The 7,276-nt window shown below is 38.2% G+C and overlaps 1 pseudogene; it reads left to right on the forward strand.

Moving 5' to 3' along the window:
* Positions 1–2,912: 2,912 nt before the first annotated feature.
* LOC119243967 (rRNA-processing protein FCF1 homolog) lies at positions 2,913–3,402 on the forward strand (annotated as a pseudogene).
* The last annotated feature ends 3,874 nt before the right edge of the window (positions 3,403–7,276 follow it).

Raw genomic sequence — 7,276 nt, forward strand, 5'->3', positions numbered from 1 at the left:
AATCTATAAATGAACATGAATTAGACTGTTGGTGAAGTTTCATTAGAAGTCTTATAAGCATGAAGGAAGGAATCGGTAGGAGATATTTAGAGTACTCTAAGTGAAAACAATTCCAGTCTAGAATCCTTTATCCTGTAAGATTAAAACTACAAAGATAGAAATCATACAAGTAGTCTCTGATGATAAATTTCATAAAGCAAGAAATCAACTATTTTTAAAAGGGGGGGAATATAAATACATGAAGACTAAACAATATGTTGCTTAAGAGCTACTGGACTGAAGAAGAAATTAAAACAGAAATCAAAAAATACCTTGAGACTAATGAAAACAAGGATACAAGCTGTCAGAGCCTGTGAGATGCTGCAAAAGTGGCCGTAAGAGGTAAGATGCAATACAGGTTCATGTTAAGAAGAAAAATCAATGCTAAACTACACCTAAAGAAATAAAGCTTGAGGGGCCTCCCCGGTGGCGCAGCGGTTGAGCGCTGGGTTGCGAAGCTGCCCGCGGCCTCTGCGGCGCCGGTTCGATCCCCGCTGCTCCCCGCCACCGGAGGAGGATCCCACATGGTGCGCAGACCTCTCCTGCCAGCTCTCCCTCAGCAGTGTACTTCAGCATTCTGCCTGCTCTGCTCCCCGCTCTGGCTCTGGTGAATTCTCTCACCCTCCCGCGCTGACTGTACCCAGTGCATGTATAAACAAAACAACAATATAATAAATAAATAAATAAAAACATGCCTCTATAAAAAAAAAAAAAAAAACATAAAAAAAAAAAAAAAAAAAAAAAAAAAAGAAATAAAGCTTGACAGGAGAAATAAATAATACCCAAAGTTAAAGTAATAATGAACTAAAAGTTGGTTCTTTGAAAAGATAATGAAATAGATAAACCTCTACGCAGGCTACTAAAGAGAGAAAACACTTAATAAACAGAAACAGAAATGAAAGAGAAAATATCAAAGAAGACACAAGAATACAAAGTATCCTAAGACCTCACTATAAACAACCATAAGCCAGTAAGTTCAATAACCTTGAAGAAATGGACAAATTTCTAGAGCAATATAATTTACCACAACTAAACCAGGAAGAAACGTAAGCGCTGAATAAACTGGGTCTCCCCAGTGGCGCAGCAGGTTGAGCACAAAGCTGTGAAGCTGTCCGCAGCCTCTGCAGCGCAGGTTCGATTCCCAGCCGGCCAGGGAGAAATCCACATGGCACAGAAGACCTCTCCTGCCTCGCCTGCTGCTCTCCTTAGCAGTGCTTTCAGTCCGTCTGCCTGTTCTGCTCCCCGCTCTGTCTCTGGTGAATCCTCTCACCCTCCCGTGCCTCTGGCCTGTACCCCAGCTATTGTATAAATAAAAATTAAATCTTAAAAAAAAAAAAGAGAAGAGTTGAATAAACTGATAACATGGAAATTAAAACAGCAATTAAAAAAAAACTTCCCAGAGGCAAAAGCTCAGATGTTTTCACAAATTCTATCAAACCTTTAAAAAAGGATTTATGCCCATCTTGCTCAAACGGTTTTTAAAAACTCAAGTAGAGGGAATGCTCTCTAATATAGTTTTATGATGCTAGCATTACCTTAATACTGAAACCACATAAAGACACCAGAAAGAAAATTATAGACCAATGTCCTTAATGAGTGGAGGCAAAAATCTTCAATATTAGCAAACCAAATTCAGGAATATATCACAGGGATTATACATCAATACCCAAGTGGAATTTATCCCAAAGATAACAGGATGTAATGTACACAAATCGTTCAACGAAATAAATTATAAGCCAAAGAGTAAAGCCATGAGTAATATCAATAGATGTAAAGAAAGCGAATGACAAGATTCAGAACCCATTTATGATTAAAAACTCTAAACAAGGGCCTCCCCGGTGGTGCAGCATTTGAGCGCTGGGTTGCGAAGCTGCCCACAGCCTCTGCAGCACCGGTTTGATCCCCAGCCACGGTGTGAGGGTGCCACATGGCGCACAGACCTCTTCTGCCACCCGCTGCTCCCCTGCCTGCTGCTCTCCCTTGGCAGTGTATTTCATCCGTCTGCCTGTTCTGCTCCCCGCTCTGTCTCTGGTGAATTCTCTCACCCTCCTGCACTTCTGACTGTACCCAGTGCTTGTATAAATAAATAAACAAATCTTTAAAAAAAAAAAAACAACTCGAAACAAGATGGAACAGAGGGCCTCCCCGGTGGTGCAGCAGTTGAGCGCTGGGTTGCGAAGCTGCCCGTGACCTCTGCGGCGCCGGTTCGATCCCCGGCTGCTCCCCGGCCACCGGAGGAGGGTCCCGCATGGCGCGCAGACCTCTCCTGCCGCCCGCTGCTCCCCTCAGCAGTGTACTTCGGTCCTTCTGCCTGCTCTGCTCCCCGCTCTGGCTCTGGTGAATTCTCTCACCCTCCCGCGCTTCTGACTGTACCCAGTGCATGTATAAACAAAAAATAAATAAATGAATGAATGAATGAATGAATGAATGAATGAATAAATAAATAAAAAAAAACAAACATGCCTCTACTTAAAAAAAAAAAAGATGGAACAGAAACTCACCTCACTCACTATAGTAAAGGTCATATATTACAACCAACAGTTAATGTACCTAATTATGAAAAACTGAAAAGCCTTCCCTTTAATATCAGGAATAAGATAGGATGCCCACTGTCACCACTCCTGTTTAATATCAGAGGTTTTGTCTAAAACAATCACACAAACAGGAAATAAAGGGAATCCAAATTGGAAAAGAAATGAAATTATCACTAGTTGTAGACAAAATGACAATATATATAGAAAACCTAAAGATTCCACTAAAAAGTGACCCCAGAAGAAACAAGAATGCAACACGAACATGGAAAGCAAAAGAAAACAAGGAAGTATGTGACCATGAAGCAATGCTCAGAGATGGAGGCTTAAAGAAAAGGGTAGATTAAAACAAGAGAAGCTCCCAATGCACTCAAGGAAAGAGAAGTCACACAATACCCTTCTGGTTATTTTTCCAACATAACACAATCTGGGCCCATCTTTCCACATCCTGGTTGATAACAACTCATGAACTTTTATATTAAAGACAAACTGGACTTACTGCAGTCAGTGATGGACTGTTTGTATGCCTGGTGTATGCTTTGGGTAATCGCGTGTGTAATGGCTGAAACTGAGAAACCGGGACAGAAGTACAGAGTGGCTTTGAAAATAGCCAAGGACCCAAGATTTGAACCATCACCATGCACACACACACAGGAACCTATGCCAACTACTGTTTAGTAGTGAGAGTATGCAGCGCAAGTGCTACACTGTAGCCATGGCTACCAGGGACCTTAAACCAGGAAGATTCCTGGAATGCCCATGGTTTACATTTCTAATCATAGACACAACACTGGAGGGCATGCCAGCTGCCCATGGACCCCCTTGGTTCTAATTCTTATACAACCAAGTTCCTCTGCCTTCCTTCAACAAACATTTCTGTTATCTGTTCATGAAACATGCTAGAGCATGAACTGTTAGCCCACTCCCCTATTTGCTCCATTATGAACCAACTATGGTTAAACACACTCAATTTTTGATGTGGTTTTAGAGGGGAAAAAAAAAGATTCCACCAAAAAGCTACCAGAAACAACTAATGAATACAGCAAAGGGGCCCGTTACAAAAACAACACACAAAATGTGTTGCCTTGTTATATACATCAACAGCAAATAAGAAGAAAAAGAAATTAAGAAAATAATTCTGCTCACAATCAATTCAAATAGAAAGCCCTCAGAATAAACCTAACCACAAGACAAAGGATCTATACAGGAGAACGAACTATAAGAAATTATTAATGGAGTTAGATAGTAACATAAGGAAAGACACCCCTTGATCACAGATGAGGAGGATCAATATAATCAAAATGACTGTCCAATCTAAACTGATAAACTGAACATAATCCCCCTCGTGTTACCAACAATAGTCTTCAAAGAAACTGAAGAACATTAAAATTTATATGGAACCATAAAAAAATCTCAAAGACCAAGACCAATCTTAAGGGAAAAAATAGAGAAATAGAGGTATCACATACCTGATTTCCAACTGTAGTATAAAGCAAGAGTACCAAAAAACATGGCATTGGCATGTAAATGGTATGCAGATCAATGAAACAGAACTGAAATTCAGGAAACAAATCTACATGTATATAATGCAGTCTTGACCAAACAAGGAAAAGTGAGTCTCTTGAACAAATGGTACTGGGCAAATTATTGATAGAAGATCACATGTTAAAAAAAAAGGAGGTAGAAAACCTGAAACAATATGACACGTAAGACATATAAGAAAATACCGGCGCTATGTACCATGACATCAATGACAAAAGGTCATTTTGGAGATTCAACCCCTGGGGCAAATGAATTATAAGCAAAAATAAACATCTGAGTCACCTCAAATTAAAGTTTTTAACATGGAAAAACAAATAAGAGTAGACTAAAAAGATATAACTCCCGAGTGGGAGAAAATACATAATCGACAAGGGAGTAATATCTTTGATATATAAAAACCTCACACGAATCAACAGCAGCAAAAACTAATGAATAAATGAACAGACAACTGACCAAAGGGGATATCCAGAAGACCAACAGGTAACATGGAAAAATATTCATCATTGCTTCTAATAAGAAAGATGCAGGGGACCTCCCCGGTGGCGCAGCTGTTGAGCACTGGGTTGCGAAGCTGCCCGCAGCCTCTGCAGCGCCGGTTAGATCCCCACCTGCTCCCTGGCCACCAGAGGAGGGTCCCACATGGTGCGCAGACCTCTCCTGCAGCCCGCTGCTCCCCTCAGCAGTGTACTTCAGTCTGCCTGCTCAGCTCCCAGCTCTGGCTCTGGTGAATTCTCTCACCTCTCCCGCGCTTCTGACTGTACCCAGTGCTTGTATAAATAAATAAAAAATAAATCTTTAAAAAAAAAAAAGATGCAGGCTACATCATCTCACATCCATGAGAATGACACATTAAAAACATCACCCAACAAGTTCTACAGAACATGTGGAGGAAGAGGAACTGTTTTCACTCTTTTGGTAGGACTGTAAATGGTATACAATTAGAGAATGTGACCTGGAATTATCTTAAATGAAAAATGCAAATACTGAATGACCAGCAATCTCATTATTGGGCACCTATCCAAAGGACATAAAATCATCAACTGGAAAAACCATCTGCTCTATAATGTTTACTTGGAGCAGTTATTTACAATGCAAGAGATGGAAACACCCTAAGTACCTATAACAGAAGATAGGATCAAGAAGATATGGTATATACACACAATGAAATATCATCTAGCCATAAGGAAAGATTAAATGTTGCCATTTACAACAAAATGAAAGGTATCTGGGGGAATAACATACAGTAATACAAATCAGAATGACAAAGACAAATAATATACATTTATATAGCAGATAATTTGACAAAGCAAAATACTTATAAAAACTGCTAGCTTTTATAAAAACTGAAAGACAAAGTGACACTTCTGAGATTGTAGGGGTGTAAAGAAAGAGTCAAAAGAATATGAGGGAAGGTAGTGGGGTGGGTGAGCCTTTAAATTTTTTTTAAAAAATAAAATGAAAACTCAATCCACAGAATGGAAGAGAATTTTTTCAAGCCATGTATATGACAATGGTCTCTGCATAGAGAATACATTAAAAAAAAAAAAAAAGCTTACCCCTCAGAAACTTTAAAAAGAAATTTTTTAAATTGACAAAGAATCTGAATTACTATTTCTCTAAAGAAGATATTCAACAATCATATGAAAATATGCTCAATATCATTAGTCAGAGAAATCCAAATCAAAACCAACAGGATTGTTATAATAAAAAGACAGACAATTACAAGTACTGGTAAAGATGTGTTTAGGAAATACTTCATATACTGCTATATGAATGCAAAAAATGTTACAACTGCTTTGGAAAACAAGTTAGCAATTCCACAAAAATGGAATAAAACAGAGTTAAACATAGTTACCATGTAAGTAAGCAATTCCAATCCTAGATATATACCAAGAGAAATGAAAAGAGTCTACACAAAAACAAGCACAGATGTTCATAGCACCATTATTCTTAGTAGCCCAAAGGTACAAAGAACCAAAATGCCCACTGACAAATAATGTGGCATAATTCAATACATACAATTGTATACTATTCTGCAATAAAAAGAAAAGAAATGGCAATACATAATACAAAGTGAATAAGCCTTTGAACATGCTAACTGAAATAAACCAGTCACAAAATACATATTGTTTGATTCAATTTATATGAAATGTCCAGAATAGGTAAATCTAGAGATACAGAAAGTAGGTTAGGAGTAGTCTGGGGGGAGGGAACAGGGGAGTGGGGAGGTAGTTGATGGGAGAATTTAGGTAAGAGGTTTCTATTTTGGAGTGATGAATGTGTTAAAAGCTGTGGCATGGTTGCACAACTGTAAATACACTAAAAGTCATTTAATTGAACACTTCTAAAGGGGGTATATAGTGTTTAAGTTACATAAATAAATCTGTTTTTTAATTGTACTTTTAAAATCCAAGTTTATTCTTCTACTTCCCTTACTATCCCTCAAAAAGGGAGTGGGGTTGCTTTCATAATTTTTCACTTTGCTTATATCTCAAAAATGAATGGTAGTCAGAATGGGGGAGTTGCAATTGTATGGGGAATATAAAAATAAAATTTATTATAAAATAAAAATAAAATAAAAAAAATGAATGGTAAATACAGATTACATATCATTAGAATTCTACTTCAGGCAAGTCAAGCGTTTCCAGGCTGAATTTACCTTTCTGCTTGAAACAATCAAAACAAACCCAAACAAAATTTAGAAAACAAAAATTTTCAATAAACTATCAAAGAAGGAAAGTGATCCCCTGGTGGTAATAAACAAGTCAAGCGAGTCATACAACTGCCTGTTCTTTTCACTTTTACAGAGTTTTGATGCATAGCACAGAGAGGAGGAAACTCAAGCCCATACCAGCAGACTCCCTAAATGAATAGGAGCTGAGAATCTAGGTAGACCAAAGCAGCTAGAGTGCCAAGCTCTACAGTGAGACCTCTTGTTTATTAAGCCAAGTGATAATCAGCACATGCTCACCATAATTAGCAGTAGACTATGACCACTGCTCCAGACCTTCTCATTTAAAACATCATAAGAAGCAAGACATAAAAAAGATCACATTATTTCCATGTAACTCAACTAAACCCCAGTGCAAAGCTCAAGAATACTTATAGGAATATACAAAAATATCAAGCGATCAACCAGGTAAAAATCATGAAGTTTCACATTA

The sequence above is a fragment of the Talpa occidentalis genome, unplaced genomic scaffold, assembly GCF_014898055.3.
Source record: "Talpa occidentalis isolate TD23 unplaced genomic scaffold, MPIMG_talOcc4v2.1 talOcc4.1381, whole genome shotgun sequence".
Classification (NCBI taxonomy): Eukaryota; Metazoa; Chordata; class Mammalia; order Eulipotyphla; family Talpidae; genus Talpa; species Talpa occidentalis.